We start from the raw sequence: 5952 nt of genomic DNA, 5'->3' as shown, positions 1-5952 counted from the left end.
GTGGGATGGGGAAGCAGCGAAGCCTGGTGGATGGGGAAGCAGCGAAGCCTGGTGGATGGGGAAGCAGGGCAGCCTGGTGGGATGGGGAAGCAGCGCAGCCTGGTGGATGGGGAAGCAGGGCAGCCTGGTGGGATGGGGAAGCAGCGAAGCCTGGTGGATGGGGAAGCAGCGCAGCCTGGTGGGACCGGGAAGCAGGGCAGCCTGGTGGATGGAGGATCTGTGTTGGCCTATAGATAATAGTTTGAGACGACTTCCTACAGGGAGACGCTGCTTGAGCTGAGACTGATTAAATAAGCAGGCTGTAAAGAAGTGGAAGGTTTTCTCACTAAACATGCACCGTCCATGAGCTGTTTTGTGCTATCGAGTTAGAACTGGTTCATAGTTGACCCTCCATTGCGTTTTCAGAGGCTGCAAATCACAAGGAAAAGGGGATTGACCATATTTCTCTCACGAGAGCAGCTGGTGGATTCTCTTGCAGTTTATTTATGTTCTTGTTCATTTTTATATAACTGGCACTAGAAAATGGCCCCCAGTAGGTGATCTGAAATGCCTGCCAACCAACCTTGATGGGAACAAGCCTTGCATGAGTGGAGTCCCTTTACTCCAATAACAGGAGCAGTCTGGGGACCACTGTCATTTCCTAAATACCCTAGCCTGGTCTTGATTTTGAGTAGCAGTTTTCTAGTTACAACTCTAATCATAGACCTTGGATCCTGAGGTCTTTTTACAGGCTCTGATGCTGGCTATGTATCCCTGGTGTTTGTTGGCTTAGCATAAACTATGTGCAAACCAACAATTTGACCTGCGAGTGGGTGAGGGCTGCCCTTTTATACTTTGATGCTTATGCAGAATTGTGTTTTCTAGCACAGGATCTTAGAGGGTTGGTTGGTTGGTTTGTTTGAAGGGAAATGTCTTTTCAGCCAGATTATTAGGTATGAAAGAATGTGGTGAAATGAATTTTGTTGCGCTGCTAACCAAAAAGTAGGTAGTTTGAGTACACAAGCAGCCCTGTGTGAGAATGATGAGGCAGTCTGCCCCTGGAGAGCTGCAAGGATAAGCATTAGGCTGCTTATTTTTGGTTTTGTGTTCAGGGCATTTATGCTGTGGAAAGATCCCTCTTGTGCTGTGCTGACTCTAGGGACGTACCTCCTTTGATTTCAACTTTTGTAATCCTGACATTCCTGCCAGTTTCTGCTAGAATCCACCTTCCTCCAGGTTTGCATATTTCTGTGCTTATAGAAATAATGTAGAAGTTATTTGTTTTGGGACATAGCCTAACCAACATCACTTACTAATGGCCACTGTAAAGAGGGCCATGTGGGTATCTTAGAGCTGTTGATACCTTTTAATTTAAACATTCCAATTCAAGGCAGTAATTTAAAAGCATGAGCTCCCTCTCATGGAAACTTACAAAACCAATTGTGGAAAAAAGAAAGTTCTATCAAAAGCAATCAGCCCTTAACAAGCTGCTTTGAACTGCTGTGTGCCTGGTAGTTAAATCTTGAACCTGTTAGTAAGAGCGTGGTCTTCTAGCACTGGAGGCTTGAGCAAAGATGTGAGACTTGTAGTCAGTTGTGTTGTTAGGTATTCCAGCCACTGTCAATCCCTTTCATTGAAGGTCTTCCTCTTTTGCTGACCCTCCACCCTTCCAAGTATATCCTTTTCCCAGGCCTCTCCTAGCAACGTGCCCTAAGTGCATGATATGAAGTTTCATTGTCCTTCCTTCCAAAGGACACCTAGGCTGCATCCTTCTCCAAGACATGTTTGTCCTTTATCCCCCTCCTCCCATGTCAGACAGGTAATGTGCCGACATTATAACAAGGTTCAAGGGAGGCACAAGTCACACAAAAGCATGAACACCTAATCATCATGTTCATGAACTGGAAAAGAATCTGTGTTTGTTTTTTTGGTAGTGCATGAGATATATTCAATACCCTTCTCCAACACAACAATGCAAAGCATAGATTCTTCTGTTGTCATCCATAGTCAGTGTCGAGTTTCCCGTTGTTGTTATGTGCCGTCAAGTCGCTTGCGACTCATAGCGACACTATGTACAACAGCCCTAAACTCTGCTCTGTCCTGTGCCAATCGCACCATCTCCGATACACCCATCCCGATTACCCCAGTCACTGAATCAATACACCTCATAGAGGGCCTTCCTCTCCTGCGCTGTCCCTCCACCCTCCCAAGCATGATGTCCCTCTCCAAGGACTGGTCCTTCCTTACAACATGTCCAAAGTATGTTAGACGGAGCCTCAGAATCCTTGCCTCCAAGGGGCCACCCGGTTTAACTCTTTCCAGGACGAATCTGTTTGTTTTCCTAGCAGTCCAATGTATACAAAGGAAATAAAAAGACCAGTCAATGGGGGTGTGTGTTTGTGTCTCGTTTACTGTTTGGACAAGTGCTCTGAAACAGAAACTGTTTCCAGTGGTTACTCCAGATACTATGTTCTAAAAAGCTCTTCCCCAACTTTTATTTTTGTGTGAAGATTCCCACTATATATTGCATCATGGTAAGCAAGCTAAATTCCAATTTTATACAAATACTGAAATGTATAACTAAAAAGCCATTTAAGAGAAAGATTCCAACTAAAGAAATGTTCTAGAATGATAAAATAGCATTCCAGTTATGAATTTGGTATAAAAATTTTATATATAAAATTACATAAGCAATAAAGTTTAAAAGTCTTGTATGTCTATGTTTATTTATTATGTACCAGAAGAATGGGAATCCCAGAGCTGCTGCATCATCAGTAGCCATGGATCACTATAAACTAGGTGTTTTGGGGGATCACTGCTGTTTGGCTGGACTACGTGGGACCCCTTAAGCTCAAGCAGAAGGGAGCAGGACAGCTGGAGCTCAAGTGAGGTGGCAGATGAGTTCTTGAAGGGAAAACCAAGGCTTCCTGGTTTTCCATTCAGTTACAATAACTTAACATCTACTACGTAAAGAATCACAAGTCAAATAAGCAGCAGTCTGCCTCAGTTATCATGAAAAACAAAATAACTCACCTCTTAAAAAAAACAAACCCATGTATATCCCAGATAGAACCAGAATAAATATATTGATGTGGTATTATTTGTACAGCTACAGAAGAAGATGCAAATGATGGAAGAAGCAATTAAGAAAGCAAATGCCCTAGAAAAAACAGTCCACAAAAAAAATATATATTGATGAGGAGTAACATTAATGGGTATGAAAATAAAAATGCAAAAAATGGATGAAACAATTAAGAAGGCAAATACCCCTGAGATAACAGTCCAGAAGAAAACATACAAAGAGTAATTTGAAGAGCTATGGGAGAAAATGCAAAAGATAGAAGAATTGATAGAATATATAGAGGTAGAAGAACTTAAAAATCATCACAAGACAGATAATACGGTCAACACAGTACTAGAAATGACAGAAAAAGCATGAAAATGTAATCCAGAATATTAAGACCAAAATGGTAGAAGTGGCCAACACACTGGTAGCACAGAAATATAGAACTGAAGAGATGGAACATAGAGTCAGTGAGTTGGAAACAAGAGCCTCACTAAAAACATACTTGAAGAAAAATCAGAGATGAGACAATGAAGAAAACATTAGAATCATGTGGGATGACATGAAATGGAATAACACACATATAACTGGAATTCCAGAACAGGGGAGGGACAGGGAAATCACTGAGAAGATTGTGGAAGAAGTATGAGAAGAAAACTTCCTAGGTATTTTGAAGAATGGGGAAATCCACATTCAAGAAGCACAGCAAACTCCAAACAGACTAGACTCAAAAAGGAAAAACATTAAGACATATTATAGTCAAATTCTCCAAATTGAAAGATAAGGATAGAATCCTAAAAGTAGCATGAAAAAAACAAAGAGTCATCTACAAAGGGGAAACAATTAGATTAAATTTGGATTTCTCAACAGAAACCATGCGAGCTAGAAGACAATAAATAGGAAGGCATATACAGAAAGCTGAAAGAAAACAATTGCCAGCTAAGGATCTGTACCCAGCAAAGCTCTCCATCAAATAAGGAGAAATTAAATACTTTGCAGAAAAGAAGGAAATGAAGGAATTTGTGAAAAGACCAAAACTACAAGAAATTTTAAATGAAGTTCTTCACATGGAGATTCCAAAGGAAAGTTCACAGACCCAGGAAAAGAAACACAGCAAAATGGCAAAAGTAAAACCTGGCCTGACAATAATCACACAATGTGAATGGACTAACTGCACCAATTAAGAGGAAAAGCGTAGCAGAATGGTTAAAAAAACAAAGTCCATTAATATGTTATCTACAAGAGACATATCTGAAAAAAGAAGAAAAAGACAGACTCAAAAATAAAGGCTGGGGAAAAAAAATATACCAAGCAAACGGCAATCTCAAAAATACAGGAATGATAATATTAATCTCTGATAAAATAGATTTCAGAATGAAAACCACCATAAAAGATAAGGAAGGACATTATATATGATTAAAAGCACAATAGATCAAGAAGACAAAACCTTGGTCAATGTTTATGCACCAAATGATAGACCTGCAAAATACATAAAACAACAGTTAATAGAACTAAAGAAAGAATAGACAATACCACAATAATGGTAAGAGATTTCAACACAGCACTATCACCAAAGGATAGGTCAACTCAAAAGAAACTCAACAAAGATTCAGAAGACCTGAACTACACAATCAGCCAACTCGACCTCATAGACATATTCAGGGAATTGCACCCAAATAAAACTCAATTCACTTTCTTCTCAAGTGCACATGGTACATTCTCCAGAATCAATCATATATTAGGACACAAAGCAAGCCTCAACGAATTAAAAAACATTACAAGTATCTTCTCAGATCACAATGCCATAAAATTAGAAATTAACTACAACAGCATAAATCTTCCAAAATAATCTTTGTGGAAGCTAAATGACTCTCAGATAGAACATGATTGGGTTATAAAATAATCCTTGAAACAAATGAAAATGAAAATACAACATACCAAAGCCTCTGGGATATAGCTAAGGCAGTCCTCAGGGGGCAATAGCCACACACGTAAAAAGGAAGAAAGAAGAAAAATCAATGATGTAACTCAATACCTTCATCATCTAGAAAAAGAACAACAATCTAATACTATAACTTCTAGAAGAAAAGAAATTAACAGGACAAGAGCTAAACTCAGTGAGACAGAAAGCAGAAAAATAACTGAAACCATCAATAAGACCAGGAGCTGGTTTATTGAAAGTCCATAAATTGACAAATCATTGGCAAACTTAACAAAATAATAGATAACTCGATTAAGAAATAATAGAGGTAATAGCACAACAGAACTAGAGGAAATTAAATTTATAATATCAGAATACTATGAAAAGCTATACTGATAAATTTGAAAACCTAGAGGAAATTGAAAAATTCCTTGAAACTCATGTCCTACCCAGATTGACAAGGACAAACATAGAAGACTCATCACAAAAGAAATTGAAAAGGTCATAAAAAGACTTCCCAGTAAGAAAAGTCCTGGACCAGATGGCTTCACAGCTGAATGCTACAAAACATTCAGAGAGGATTGAGCACCAATTTTACTTAAATATGTCAAAAAATTGAAAAAGAAGGAATGCTGCAAGTCATTCTATTATGGAAGCATAACTCTAATACCAAAACCAGGCAAACATATTATTGTTGTTATGTACTGTCGAGTCACTTGCAACTCATAGCAACCCTATGTACAACAGCCCTAAACTCTGCTCTGTCCTGTGTCAATCGCACTGTCTCCGATAGACCCATCCCGATTACCCCAGTTACTGAATCAATCCATCTCATAGAGGACCTTCCCCTCCTAAGCTGTCCCTCCACCCTCCCAAGCATGATATTCATCTTCAAGGACTGGTCCCTCCTTACAACATGTCCTAAGTATGTCAGATGAAGCCTCAGAATCCTTGCCTCCAAGGAGCCACCCGGTTTAACCCTCTCCAG

This window comes from Elephantulus edwardii, unplaced genomic scaffold (genome assembly GCF_000299155.1).
Source record: "Elephantulus edwardii isolate Elephantulus edwardi_28Jun2011 unplaced genomic scaffold, EleEdw1.0 scaffold00099, whole genome shotgun sequence".
NCBI classification, from domain to species: Eukaryota; Metazoa; Chordata; class Mammalia; order Macroscelidea; family Macroscelididae; genus Elephantulus; species Elephantulus edwardii.
Note: the sequence above shows the minus strand (reverse complement) of the source record.